The 15,792-nt window shown below is 39.4% G+C and overlaps 1 long non-coding RNA gene across 1 annotated transcript in view; it reads left to right on the forward strand.

Moving 5' to 3' along the window:
* Positions 1-1,232: 1,232 nt before the first annotated feature.
* LOC119238315 (uncharacterized) overlaps positions 1,233-15,792 on the forward strand; it is a 140,531-nt gene continuing 125,971 nt past the window's right edge. Inside the window, exons 1-2 of the long non-coding RNA XR_005123539.2 lie at positions 1,233-1,306; positions 13,110-13,216. This is a non-coding gene — a long non-coding RNA (uncharacterized LOC119238315). The remainder of the gene's footprint in view (positions 1,307-13,109; positions 13,217-15,792) is intronic.

A 15,792-nucleotide genomic window follows, 5' to 3' on the forward strand; every position in this document is an offset into this window, starting at 1 on the left:
CCTCATGGAGAAACTTGCCTGGGGAACTGGCCACAGGCCGCTGAAGGGGGAGCTCTGGTGAAATCTTTTCCCCGGGGTGAGCCCAAGGACCCCTCAACTCCAAAAACCCGTCCCTCTCACCTCCCGCAGCTCTGACCTGTACCCCAGGTCTTGTATGCATAAATAAATAAATCTTTAAAAAAAGAAAGAAAGATATGAATTCTTAGGAGCCAACTACTATAGCAAGTATCAGTTGCTATAGAAAGTATCTCGAGGCACAGACCAGAGGTGGGGTTTGGAGATGGAGGTCATTGTAGAGAATCACGGGTCCTTTCAAATCAACCTAGCCACATCCTACAAGTCATCAATTTGGCCATAGATAAAAATCCCACAAAGGAATGAATTCATCTCCAAAAAAAACCACTTTATCAGTACAATTTCTTCACAAACAGAGGCAGCTCTGGTCCCAAGACTGCCCGACTGTGTCTATGCAGGCATCTCTTTTAATAGACCTGTTCCATTCAGAGACTGCTCTCCTGACCAAATGTGACCATGCAGGTTGTTTCTTTTCACAAATCTTTTCCCTTTGCAAAGCAGTAACAGCAGCGCGTTCTGTCCAATTGCATCTGTGCAAGTGTCCTTTTCCCCTTTTTAAAAATTATAATAAACCAGGGCCTCCCCGGTGGCGCAGCAGTTGAGCGCTGGGTTGCGAAGCTGCCCGTGGCCTCTGCGGCGCTGGTTCTATCCCCGGCTGCTCCCCGGCCACCAGAGGAGGGTCCCACATGGCGCGCAGACCTCTCCTGCCGCCCACTGCTCCCCTCAGCAATGTTCTTCGGCCCTTCTGCCTGCTCTGCTCCCTGCTCTGGCTCTGGTGAATTCTCTCACCCTCCCGCGCTTCTGACTGTACCCAGTGCTTGTATAAACAAAACAAACAAACAAATAAATAAATAAAACATGCCTCTATAAAAAAATAAATAAAAAATAAAAAAAATTATAGTAAACCAGCCCTTTTGGATGTAACTAAACAGTTCTGCCTCATGGGGAAACTTGCTATAGGCTGCTAAAAGGGGAACTTTTGTGAACAATTTTCAGCAGTAACCCAAGGAGGTTTCTCACTGAACCCAACATCTCTCCTAAAGGACAAAGTCACAGGGTAATCCCCAGGGAAAGGGGAGGTGTCAGGTTCCCTGCCCCACCCTAAGGAAGGGTGGAGCTGAGACTGGGGGACCAGAGAACTGGAGAGACAAGGAGGCACAAGGGAGCAGTAAGACATGTGAAGTAGCTGTTCCTGCTTTTCCATCTTGGACAACACCTGAAACAGACAGAGGTGAGACCCCTTGGGGTGGCTGACAATGGCAGCCCTTATTTTGATTTTGATTTTGCTCTTTTCCTTCCAGACCTGCCTGGCCCCTTCTGCACCTTTCCTGTAGGTCCTCACCAGAAGTTGCTTTAGTCTTGTGGCAAGTTTTTGGGCCTCAGTTGCCCTGCTTTGGGTCAACCCTATCTGAGTGGGCATTTACCCACAAGGGGATGGGTGACGTTTTGTGCTTCATGGATAAATTATTTCATCTATTCTACCATTCTCTCCTCTTGATTGCGTGCTAATTGTATCAAAGTTGATTTCTATTGAAGGTCTTGTGCCCTAGGGTATGTTTTGTCTTGATGCAGGGAATGGGAGGACCCATTTAGAGTAGGCAGGTTTGGGGGTCCTGGGGTGCCCCTCACTCTGCCCTGTAACCAGTGTCACCTGTGTTGAAGCATCTCATTTAATTTTTATAAATATTATCAACAATTGCAAACTTTTTTTTTTAAGATTTATTTATTTTTTGGGCCTCCCCAGTGGCGCAGCGGTTGAGCGCTGGGTTGCGAAGCTGACTGCAGCCTCTGCAGCCGGTTCGATCCCCGGCTGCTCCCCGGCCATCGGAGGAGGGTCCCACATGGCGCGCAGACCTCTCCTGCCGCCCGCTGCTCCCCTCAGCAGTGTACTTCGGTCCTTCTGCCTGCTCTGCTCCCCGCTCTGGCTCTGGTGAATTCTCTCACCCTCCCATGCTTCTGACTGTACCCAGTGCATGTATAAACCAAACAAACAAATAATAAATAAATAAATAAATAAGACATGCCTCTAGAAAATTAAAAAAAAAAAAAAAAAAAAAGATTTATTTATTTTTTATACAAGAACTGGGGTACAGGCCAGATGCGTGGGAGGGTGAGCAGATTCACCAGAGACAGGGCAGGGAACAGAACAGGCAGACTGACAAAATACACTGCTGAGGGGAGCAGCAGTTGAGGCCGGGGAGGTCTGCTTCGCCATGTGGGATTCTCGCTGGCCGGGATCAAACCAATGCTGCAGAGGCTGCGGACAGCTTCACAGTGCGGTGCTCAACTGCCTGCGCCACCAGGGAGGCCCACAAACCTTTTTTAAAAGGTGCACTCTGGCAAATGAAGAGTTAATATCTTCTCTGTCTCCCCTTCATGTTCCAGTTCTAAAAGAACACAAACTGTGGTCTGTATGATTAAAATGTAATAAAAGGAAGTATGTTACTTCATCCAAAGCTATTATTTTTTAAATTTTTTTTTTTTATAGAGGCATGGTTATTTATTTATTTGTTTGTTTGTTTGTTTTGTTTATACAAGCACTGGGTACAGTCAGAAGCACGGGAGGGTGAGAGAATTCACCAGAGCCAGAGCGGGGAGCAGAGCAGGCAGAAGGACCGAAGTACACTGCTGAGGGGAGCAGTGGGCGGCAGGAGAGGTCTGCGAGCCATGTGGGACCCTCCTCTGGTGGCCGGGGAGCAGCCGGGGATCAAACCGGTGCCGCAGAGGTCACCGGCAGCTTCGCAACCCAGTGCTCAACCTCTGTGCCACCGGGGAGGCCCATAAAGCTATTATTTTTTAAACAAAACTTCCCTCCTTTTCTACTCTCTCATTTTCCTTACAGTACTTCTTTCTCCTTTACTACCTAACGATCATTTTCCTGGTGTAGACACTTTACAAACAGGTAGAGCAACGGGAAAGAAGTTCAGAAAGCATAAAGCAACACTCGCTGAATTGTAGCTGAGCAGATGGTTTGCATCGGAAAGTTGTCCAAGGAGCTCAGCTTGGTTATTTGCAAGAACCCATTTGGGTCTAGATGCATTTCTGATTCTGCAGAGGTGATTTGTTTGCTGGCCTAATCCTAGAGTGCTGTGATTATAGAATTTGGTAGTGAGGTATTTCAAAATAAAAGGGATGGTGATGCCCTTGCAGATGAAAATTTCAGAAAATAAATGGATTGAGTCAGAAAATAAGGGCATCTGGTTTAACAAGAACAGCTTGGAAAAGGGACTTTTCTGCCACTGTTGGACTTTGTGAAACATTTTTGAATGTTTTCCCAGTTATGTTAGTTTCCTAGAGCTGTTGTAAGTAGGTGGCTTCACACAACAGAAATAAATCCTTTTACAGTTCTTGAAGGTAGAAGTCTGAAATCGAGGTCATGCTCTCTCAAAGCTCTAAGACAAAATAACTTCTTGCCTCTTCATGACTTCTAGTGGGTGTCAGAAATACTAGGGTCTCTGAAGTTTGTGGAAGCATCATTCCAACCTCTGCCTCATTGTCAAATGTTGCGTGTTGTTGCGTTGGGGAACACCAGACTGATAAAGAAACGGGAGTCGTGGCACAGGCTACATAATGCAGGATGCTGCTGAAGAGCAAGATTCTGGCCTTTTTATTGCTAGAATAATCATACAGCATCAATTGTGAGGGGAGGGAGGCAAAAAGGAGAAGGGGAAGAAAAGTAACTAGAAAATGTGCTGACATTTATATTGTCAGAGATTGTGAGTCTGCTCTCCAAGCACTTCTCATCTGCTTGGTGACTTGGCATTGTAATTGAGATCAAGTCTTAGTTCCCCAGCGAGGGTTTCAATCTTACCAACAAGGATTTCCACTGATCAGCTTCTGGGGTCCCTTGTCATTCCTCCAGTCATCGGCACCTCCCTCACCCCCCACCCCCCTTTTACTGTGAGTGATGATTCACCTTTTGCAGAGATGCCTCTAAAATCGATTCTTCCTAAATTTCTTACTTAACCACAATTCTCATCATTCTCAAGATCCTCGAGTAGAAAATGGAAATATTTAGGCAGAAACTTGTTCAACTTACTGCCAAGCAAACTGCACATATTGCTGAATGTGTGCATTCTTCTTTCTGTGCTTCTCTCACGTCCATGTTGCAGACCTTTTCTGCAAAACCAAATTTATTCCATTCTCCCTTTACATCCACTCTCACAAAGCAAAACAAAGAATCAGAAAACAAACTTAATTTTTAATTCCCTTGATCAATACTGGGAAAAACAATTACCTTGTGCCTTGAGTCTCACCCAAAAACCTTAGTCTTAAGTCTAAATTGATTTATATGATGTTTAGAAGAGCCTTTAGACTTAGATGTTAGAGTCTGTGTTGAAAAGAGTTAAGATTTGGAGAGCTGTTGGGAAGGATGAATGCATTTTGCTTGTGAGAAGATTATGAGTTTGGGAGGTCAGGGGGAGAATGCTATGGAGTGAATGTGTCTCCCCAAAATTCATTGCTTGAAATCCTAGTGACTATTGTGATGACAGTAGGGGATGGAGTTTTGGGAAATGATTAGATCATGAGGGTGGAGTTCTCAAGAATGGAATTAGTGTCCTTATAAATGGGACCACAAAGAGCTCACTCATTCTTACCCTTCCTACATGAATGGACACAGCAAGAAAACAGCCATCTCTCAATGAGGAAGCAGACCCTTATCAGAGACTGGATGCCTCAGGTCCCCAATAATAGGCTTTCTGGTTTCCAGAACTGTGAGAAGCACAATGTTGGTTGTTTAAGACACCTAGACTGTGATATTCTGTAACAGCAACTCAAATGGACCAAAACATAATTGACCAAACTAGTGTTATATTCTTCTCTCCTCTACCCCAATAGTGAAGCAGGACTCCCTGATTTAGAGTTATGTGGACAGCTGAAAGCACAAAACCCAAACACTGTAAATATTAGATCAAGAAGTTTTGGGCCTCCCTGGTGGTGTAGGAGGTTGAATGCCACACTGTGAAGCTGTCCGCAGCCTCTGCAGTGCCTGCTGGATCTCACCAGCCGGCGAGACTCCCACATGGTATAGTAGGCCTCTCCTGTCTCGCCCCTGCTCCCCTCAGCAGTGTATTTCATCAGTCTGCCTGTTCTGTTCCATGCTCTGTCTCTGGTGAATCCTCTCACCCTCCCGCACATCTGGCCTGTACCCAGGTTCTTGTATAAATAAATAAATTTAAAAAAAAAAAAGAATAATTTCATTAGTCACACGTATTCAGAGATGTGGAATGAGGACACTGTGCTGTACAGGGTGATAAAGGGGTGCTCTAGACATGAGTGAATCAGTAGGGACTATTGAGGGTAGGATTCATTATAAAAAGAGGGTAGGAGTTACCCTTTGTATTTGTGGAAAGATGCAGTTGACTTATTTCATTAATTTCATGTGTCTGATACTCAGAGACAAATAGGAACTCTATTTGGTCCTTATATAAGTACTACGACCAGATGAACTTGTGATCATGGGCTTTAAGGACGTTTCCATAAATGACCAAGCATGGGTGCTGGGAGCCAAGGTACTCATGTTGCCTGACAAAGGTCTGGGCATGGGGCAGATAACTGAAAAGTCAGGAATCTCGTTAGCTGACTCCTGCTAGAGTCTCCTCATTTGTTGATGGCTAGTTTCTACCATTGCTAAAATATACATTTAAAAGTAAAACTGCAAATGCTGTTTGATCAATTACTGAATAACCAATTTGATGGCAAATGGCACTGCGTGACACAAATATTACATTTTTTATAAAATTAGTAATTCTCTGCCAAAAGGCAGTAATTCAACATTTGGCCTTACTCCTGTGAACAAAAGGCTATAAACATCCCTTGGCCAAGTCTTTAATATGGAGATGTGGCCTTTTGAGGCAAGGGCTAAATGGAGAAGGAAATTCTTTTACTTTAAAGTTCAAGATAGCAGTTGGGTGGCAGAGGCAACAAGCCCTGCTCCAAGTGTAAGAAAATTCCTGATAAGCCAGGAGGCACCATAGCCAGCTCCTGCTAAATTCTTCCTGTTTGTTTAGGGCTGATTCCCCTGGAGGTGACGATTGGTATGGTAGCTGTTAGAGTATGCATTCAAGAATAAGTCAACAACAATTTTGTGACTGGTCTTGTTATAGGGCAACTCTGATATAAAACGAGTTGCCTGGCTGTGGGTCCTCACCCACACGCTTAAAAAGGACTTATGAATACTCTACTACAGGCACACACAAAAGGTTAATAAAAGGTTTCTTTACAAGGGAAAGGGAATTAAGGAAATTCCGCCGGCTTGGAAACCCAAAGGCACTCTCTGAGCTGGCTGGACGCTGTGAGCTGGTGGAGAGCTAAAATGGGGGAACCCCTCCAAAGCCCACGTGTCTGGCTTTATACCAAACCTGGCTGCTTAACCCCACCTCAGGGCCCAGCCACCTTCCCTTTGGTGGAGATGGGATTTGGAGTTCCCCAGTGTCTTTGGCTTTGGCCTGGGGTGGGGGTGGCGTCCACAAAGACTGTATGGAATTACCTTTAGGACATCCTTTTCCCCCAAACAGTCAAGCTAATAACCACAGCAGCACAAATAATGCACTTGGAAATAGTCAATGTTAGAACCACTGATATGTCTCCTATTAACTGTTCTGCAACCAAAAGCTATAACCATCTCCAGCCCTGCCTCCAATGAAATGTTTGTAGTTCCTTAAAACAACAATCAGCTATCTTACAGAAAAAGGAATTTTCCCTTAATCATTAAGTTAGATACACAAACTAGGCTAATAAGTATAGGAGTAATAGGTAGAAAGACTCTTCTGTTAGATTAGGAAAATTCCTCCCTTAATTAAGAGCTTGGGGCTAGGGAAGAGTCAGTGCGGCTTGTCTGGCATTGACGCCCTCCGGGCCCTTGGTTCCTTAATATTGAATCAATATTTTATGAAAACAATATACTATTAGATGATGATTTCTATATAAAAGCCTTCTGTTTTTTGCTTTAATCATATGGTTATATGTTAGTTTTAACTTCATAGTTTAGTTAGAAAAAAATCCCCCAGGTAACTTCCTGTGTTAGCCCTTAGTTAATCATTCACCATGGTAATGTTAGTTTCAGTCACATAAGTTTTTTACTAGTAATAGAATGACTGTTTGGTTGTTTAAGGTAAATGACTATTCTAAGAACACTTTTGTTAAGCAACAGTGTCTTTTTTAAAACAAAGAATAAAAGGCCTTCCCATTGGCGCAGCGGTTGAGCGCTGGGTTGCGAAGCTGCCCGCAGCCTCTGCAGTGCCGGTTTGATCCCCGGCTGCTCCCCGGCCACAGGAGGAGGGTCCCACATGGAGTACAGACCTCTCCAGCCGCCCGCTGCTCCCCTCAGCAGTGTACTTCGGTCCTTCTGCCTGCTCTGCTCCCCGCTCTGGCTCTGGTGAGTTCTCTCACCCTCCCGTGCTTCTGACTGTACCCAGTGCTTGTATAAATAAATAAATAAATCTTTAAAAAAAAACAAAAACAAAGATTAATAAATGTCACGACCTCTGCAGGTGGGCAAATAGACCCTTGGCTGTTCTTGAAAAAGATGTGATGATTGTTATCATCTTGCCTTAATGCATATGCTCATGTACTCTCACTCACGGTTTGCTTGAAATATATAAATAAAGGGCTGCTGAGACCCTCAGCAGGATGATGTCTGCACCCTAATCAAGTGTTTGTGTCTCCTCACTCCTCTTCCCTAATCCCTCAGATTCTTCCAGGCCCTCTCATCCTTACTGGAACCCCTGACCAGACAGTTTGCTGAGGCTGGCTCCTGGCACATGGGTAATACAGGGTTGTGAATTTTAGATGCTATCCCACAGCTAGCTCTTAGATCCTCTATTTCTCTCTCTCTTTTTTTTTTTTTTTTTTGCTCTGACAATAATCGTATCATTATCTCACTTAAAACATCATCGTCCACTTCTCTCCACTTCTCTACCTGAGTATACCTTAGTAGACAGCTATCCTAAGTCTCCTTTGTGAACTTCCCTGAGAGTATGACCCTCTAGTTCCTTTCACAGCCCCTTGTGCTTAACCTGTCATCAAATACACCTTCTGGAAACTTTCAGTTTACTATTTTATTTTCCAAACTGAACTTCAAGTTTTTATATATTAGAAGTTGTGTCTTGCGTTCCTAACTTGTGGCACATGGTAGGCACACAGTACTCATATATAAGTGACAACATGACATTGAGCTGAATGTATATCTATTATAATAGACTTAAGTCAGCATGGTTGAAATTATTAATCCCAGTATTCAAGATATCTCTGGTTCCTTATTAGCAGGTATCTCCCCCCTAGGGCTTTCTCATCTTGCTACTCACTAAGTTTTGTTTTCATACAAAATACTAGCTGGCACCATCAGTGATGTATTGGTTTTCCCAGGCTCCTAGGAAGCACTTTGGTCTTCATGGAACAACATTAATTCTTGCTATTGGTCTGAGAACCGATAGAGTTATGTGATTTATTTCTACTTTCTTCCTTTTGGCAGTCCCAGGCAGCACCTGCCAGGGTATGGCTGCTGTTTCAGCAAACCAAATGGGAAGCAAATGAATGTGTATCTTGGTCCCCAAAGAGAAACCCATTTCCACTGCAGCTAAGCTTGACAGTTTAAGGCTCCCATTTGACTCCATAGAACATGAAATGCTACAATACTTTTTGAAATCATTTGCTTATATGTGGCTGCAGTTCACACATCCCAGTGTGTCCTTTTCCTTCATATCCCAAAGGGAAGAGAAATATGAACCTCTTCTATTCAGAGATCACTGAATAATGTTTGTTGCTATCAGATTTCATTGGCTTCAACACAGTTATTTGTTGAAAATATGCAGTTGAATCTCAAAGCCAACAACATTCCCCCAGGGTAACCATTAAGCAGAAGGGGAGCACAGTTGTAAACAATCTGTTTTGTAAAATAGAGGACTCTAGAAGATAAGGCATCAAAATTGTTCTTGTTGAATATTTCATAGCCAAGAATGTACAGTTTACAGATAGGAAGGGAATTGTAGAGGTTACACTCTCAAAAATACAATTTCCAGGAAAGATTTTTTTTTTTCCTTTTACAATGATTTTACATGGAAGACAAAGTGTAAGTAAGCAGTGAAGGAGAGGAAATAAATGACATCAGTAATAAGTGAGAAAAAAATTAAAGCTTCCAAATTTCTTGGAATGATGTATCATTCACAGACTATCTTGAAATCATTTCATAAGTATTTGCTTTGCCATAGGCTGGAGATAATTTGTTTCACATTATATAATTAACAATACAGGTGAACAGAGATAGTCAAGGAGGAACCATATGCATAGCATTGCAAAGGCACATGTTTTATTTAGTAGAGGTGGAAGATGGGGTGAAGTCTGCTGTGGTTATGAAGCCTCCAAGAACAAGTTTTAGGAGATAGATGAGATCTATAGAATGACAGACAAAAATATGTATGTGCACATATACATAAACTTTTTCCAGAAAATATATAGATTTAATCATGGTCTCCCATCTCCCCATTGTTACCTTTGCCAAATTTCAATTACATAAAAATATTTATATATAATATGTACCTATTAATGTCCACCACTTACCAAGCATCATGCTAATTATTTCAGATACAGTGTCTACAAAAGCCTCCTAAAATGCAAAGATAAGGACACTTAGAAGAAATTGTGATTGAAGACTAATGTGTTAAATGAATGAAATGAAGTGAATGAAAGATTTAAATCCTGCCCTGCATCGTTGCAGAATCTATTTTCATTTGTGCATGATATTGGGAAAGTTATTCAATAACTGGTTTTCCAGGTCTATTTACCATAAAAAATTTTATATGAAATGAAAATTTAAAAACATACTTCCCCTTAGAGCAATTATTAGGTGACCCCAAAATAATTTACAAATATCTTTTTCTCTTGTTCATTCCTCCTAATAATATGTTTTTAGCTATATGTTCTCTGATAACTTGGGATGTTCTAAGTTACATGTTTCTGGCCAATACCATAACATAGGTTGACTCTGCTGAAAATTTTTTTCTGATCAAAGATCTGGATATAGAATGTGCATCTTCCCCTAAGGAAATATGCAGGTTTTCTGCCACCAAGTTGCAATGATCAAGAAAAGGTCTAGAGGAACATAGATAGTTGGACTCTGAATGTTCGAGTCACTGAATCAACTGCGAACATTTAACACAGGTAGAAGTGGTTTTTTGCTTCTTATGCTCCACATCACTCCTAAATTATAAGTAAGCTCAAAATAAGGAAAACACTCTAACAGAGGATGGATTCTGAGGGAAGTAATAAAAATGCCATTTTTTACATCTGACATGATTTTTCTTGTAACAATTTTAAAGAAACAATTATCATAAGACAAATTATGATAATTAATGGGTAACTATAGCAAAGTAACTGGGGAGAAGTCAATATCTGAAAATTAGTTATATTTATTTAATATGGAGCATGATATTGAGTATATATATATATATAATATGATATGTATGTATATATAATATACTTGTAACAAAAATATTCCAGATATCAAATATCCAGAAACAAATTATCAAAATATATACATGTCTCTTAAACTTAAAAATGGAAATCTTCTTTGAGAGAAAGAATTAACAAGAGGATCTGTATCTTATTCACGGATACTTGCAATTGTAAAGGTATCAGTTTCCCACAGTTAATTTATAAATTCATAGGAATTGCAGAGAGAAATCAGAGCAGATTCTATTTTAGCACAAATTGAAAAATAAACAACTTATATTCAGAGAGCCAAGAATAACCATATTAATCTTGAAATGGGAGGAGAAAGCTGAATAATTTATACTACTAAATTTATTGTACAAAATATAGCAATTAAGACTGAAATTGCCACATGAATAGTTAAATATACAAGTAAAACTAAAAAGAGATTCAAATAGGGACTTAAACACAGAGTACCTGTACCTGATTTATGGTAAAGGAGTTATTCTTTGGTGAGTAAAAGATGGTTCTCTCATAAATAATGCTGGGTCAATTTGTATATCCAAGTGCAAATAAATGGATCTTTGCTGTATGTTGCATCATATATAAAAATTAATTGCTGATGGATTAGGACTAAATGTAAAAAATAAAAGATAATATTTAGGAAATATTTTTGACATTGAAATAAGCAGGTGGTATAAAATAGGATATAAAAAGCTGTGAGTATGGCAGAGGAAGTAATAATTACACAAATTTAAATTTAGGGGTGAAAAAGCAACCCATACCACAGGAGAAACATTTGCAACACATTTATCCTGTGAAAATTTTATAGGCAGAATATTAATAAAATTATAAACGGGCAAGAGAAAGCTGGCAAGTTAGTAGAAAATGTATCACTTTACAACAGAGAATGTAGCAATGACCTTTAAACATGAGATAGGTGCTCAATTTCATTCATCTCCAGGAAATGGGAGTTTAAATCATAACACTAGACTATCACACCTAAAATGATAAATAGGTGTAAAAGTGTTGACTAGGATGTGGGATAACTGGAACTCTCTTTTTGCTACAGGTGGGCCTTTTAATCAGTAAACTCTCTTGAGAAAACAGATATGCCTATTACTAAAGAATTCCACTTATGGCCCTATAGCAAACAAATAAGTATGTAAGTTCATTAAAAAAAGGTGGATAAAAATATTGTTAGCCTATTAGAAAGACTACCCAAATATCTATCCAGAGTGACATGGTTAAACTTTGCTGCATGGACTGAGTTATTGCATAAAACTTATCCAAAATAATAGTCAATGCCTTATGCCTTATGAATCATACCATGGTAATGTTGCCTAAAGGAAGCAAGACACAACTGAGAGTATATTACATGTTTTCATTTAGCTAAATTAAAAAAAAAAAAAAACAACTGGTAAAATGAATGTGTGTGGATTTAGAAATCAGTGTAGTGGTTTCGTTTCTGGGTAGAGATTGTTTTTTTTTAAGATTTATTTATTTATGCATGCAAGAAGAGGGGTACAGGCATGAGGTGTGGGGGGTGAGAGGATTCACCAGAGACAGAGTGGTGAACAAAACAGGCAGATTGACCGAAATACACTGCTGAGGGGAGCAGCAGTCGCGTCAGGAGAGGTCTGCTGTGCCATGTGGGTATCTCCCTGGCTGGGGATTGAACTCTTGCAGTAGTGGCTGCAGATAGCTTCATAGGTTGTGTCTTAATCTCTTGTGCCACCAGGGAGGCCCTCAGGGTAGAGAATTATAAATCAAATGTGGTTCTTGTGGGTGCTGCTTCTATTTCTGCATCTGAGAATGGTATCAATAAATGGCATTGAGATATGTATCAATAAATAATGTACATTTTGCTTTGGGTGCATTAAAATGTATTTCATTGACACCCAAGTTTAAGAATACTTTTCCAGGGCCTCCCCGGTGGCGCAGCAGTTGAGCGCTGGGTTGCGAAGCTGCCCGCAGTCTCTGCAGTGCCGATTCGATCCCCGGCTGCTCCCCGGCCACCGGAGGAGGGTCCCACATGGCACGCAGACCTCTCCTGCCGCCTGCTGCTCCCCTCAGCAGTGTATTTCGGTCCTTCTGCCTGCTCTGCTCCCCGCTCTGGCTCTGGTGAATTCTCTCACCCTCCTGAGCTTCTGACTGTACCCAGTGCTTGTATAAATAAATAAATAAATCTTAAAAAAAAAAAAAGAATACTTTTCCAACTTTTTCATTATGTTTTTGAGCCTTATTCATGCTGACAGAAAGTGTTTTCCTGTGACATCCCAAAAAGTATATTCTATAGAGCCACACACAATGCATTTTATACAGTATGTATTTTTAAGTGTCTGAATTACACAACATTTTGTTGTTTAAGGGAAATTTTTTTCTAATTCACATAATGAGGTTCTATTTTTTAATTGAGTGCCCTCAATTAACTTGAACTGTAGTTTTATTTTCTCTGTTACCTTCTTGGTAACATGTAGCTTAGCTCAAATCTCTCTTTCTGATTCTACTTTACTCAAATTTTATAGAAAATTAGATGAATTAGAAAGTAAGGAAATCATATTTTCAAACTCATGAATCACATTTATTATCTTATCTGTTTATAGGTCATCGGTCTCATATTTGCTGTGTTTCAATGTGCATAAATGAATTTATCAGCATCTACCGGGTACAACTTTACTGTCCATTTAAGAGAAGATAACTTAAAGGAAAGGTAAGATACTTTATATATTTATACGTGTATCAAAATTAATGAGAAAAAAATCTCTCAATGGATTGAGATATATTCAGGTTGGATTAAACAGTAATTTGAGTTAATATATCTGGACATCAGTAGAATTTTCTCCCATGTATTTTCCAAATTGCACACTGTTGATAGATTATGCCAGAGGCTATAAAGCATGGCAGAGTGCTGTGTTCAGAGCTGTAACAATTAAGGTCAAGATTGACTACACTTGCATTTATGATTATCCACAATGTAAGTAGGATTTGCCTTTATAAATTCTACCTTATTCATATTCATATTCATATACACTAGACTCTGGCCAAATTGACTTGTTGGCAATTTTAGCACATATTTCTTTCCCCACATGTGTGCTTTTGCTCTTGATTTTCCATCTGCCTGAAATTTTCTTCTCTCACCATAATCTCGTCTATAATTCGCCCCCATCCCCCCCACACACTCACTAAGCAGAGTTCTGCATGAATACTGAGTTTTTCGTGGTCATGGTTACCTACTCTTCACCTTTCCTCTTTTAGAATATTTTATTTATACTGTACCTGACTCATGCTAGCCATTGAACATATAAAGAAGAAAACATGATTTATAAGAATCAGAGAATATGGCAGAGTAGACAGATTCTTTATGAATCAATCATAACATAGGACAATTAAGTTCAACAACTAAGACAAGTACAGTTTCTATGCAAATGTAAACTAGTAAAACAAATTTTGTCTGTGGACCCCTAGGAAACACTTTTTTAAATCAATATATCACATTATTTCAGGTTATCAAACATGGGAATTATATGAAAACTACTCATCTGCAGAGTGTGAGCACAGCCAGCCCCCCTCCCCCACCCTGTTCTTTTATCCTACATGTCTAAAGAGTAGATAGTACAAACCTGATATCCATGAAAATGTAAATACAGATGTGGTGAAAAAAATCATTAATTAAAAAAGGATGGTTTGCTAGTGGATCTATACAGAGCAGTAACATGATTTAGGAAAGTTTTCCTGATGAGCATAGTAGGAGTGGGGAATTCAGGATAAAGGAAAAGGCAAGAAGCAAGTCTATAATCCAGATGTGGGATTTCATTCAACTGTAAATCTCTAGGAATATAACCTTTGTATGAGCTGCCTCTCTAAACTTAAATATCTCATCATCACAATAACTAGCTAAAGTTATCTTTTTCCTTGAGAAATGCAGATGATGCAAGGTTAATATGCATTATTCAATGAAGAAAGCTTTAAGAACATTTACATGATACCCATTATTGATGATGTCTATCCTATAAGATATCTGCAAATCTTCACTTTTATAAATACCGCAGACCCCTGGTTATCTCTCATGATGGCTAAAACGTCAATAGTAATTTATATTGATAAATTGTCACCTTTAGGATCACTAAAATTTAGAGCGAGTTTGCTGGAGGCCATGAGCTTATATCAGCACTTTATATAATTCCTACAAATACACTCATAAATTAGGAATTACTAGTATTTCCATTTTATAAATGATGAATTTGAGGCAAAGGGAAGTTGGACAAATTGCCCAGTGTTTCATAGCTAGAAAAAAAGATGTGTTGGATTCTAGACCCAATAATCTTAGTGCTTGTACTATGATTTCTAAAATAAATTAGTTATAAACAGCACACTTAACCAGCAAGGGGCATTTTTAAAACATTTTGATTTGCAAACATATCACTTAGTAAATATACTTCTTTATAAGTTTGCTAAGGTTGCCATAAACAAAGTACCAAAACCAGAATTTATAATCCCACAGTTCTGGAGGCTAGAATCCCAGATTAAGGTGTCCCCTGGATTGGTTCTTCTGAAGATGGTGAGGGGAGGATCTGTCCAGGCATCAGTGTTTGACTTGTAGACAGTTGTCCTCCAATGATCTTAACATTGTCTTTCCTTTATATGTATGTTTCTGTGTCTTGGTTTACCCTTTTTAGAAGACACCAGTCCTATTGGACTAGGGGCCACGATAATGACTTAGTTGATTATCTCTGTAGAGAAACTTTCTCCAAATAAGGCACCATTCTGAGGATTAGAACTTCAATGTGTGAATTTTGCAGGAAAATTTTTAACTTAAAGCATTTGCAATGAGTAAACAAAATAAAAATTTTTGGTGTAGTTGTTTAGACTGACTTTTTTGTTTCCCTTAACAAGATTATTCATTATATTTAAAAACACAGTCTTAATGAAATATTAATTTAAAATTTTAAATGAAACCTATTTGAAATTTCAATATATTAATGCAGTTTATAATTAAGTCCCTCAAAAATCACATTGCTATTAAAAATATTTTATTTTCAAGTGAAGATGCAACTCTGTATGTTCATGCTATATATTGTCTGTATATCTTAAACTAATCTGGGTCACAATCGACTCTTTTCAAATAACAGAGATTTTAAAAATAGTGTTGTTTTTGTCTAAAGTCACTTATCATTAATATAATAGAACTGAAAGAGAATGCATAAAAGAGAAAAGGTAGAAAAATAACCAAAAAGCAACTAATATTTCACTATGCAAATAACTCATGTCTGTTTCATTGCTTAAAAT

The sequence above is a fragment of the Talpa occidentalis genome, unplaced genomic scaffold, assembly GCF_014898055.3.
Source record: "Talpa occidentalis isolate TD23 unplaced genomic scaffold, MPIMG_talOcc4v2.1 talOcc4.11, whole genome shotgun sequence".
Lineage (NCBI taxonomy): Eukaryota > Metazoa > Chordata > Mammalia > Eulipotyphla > Talpidae > Talpa > Talpa occidentalis.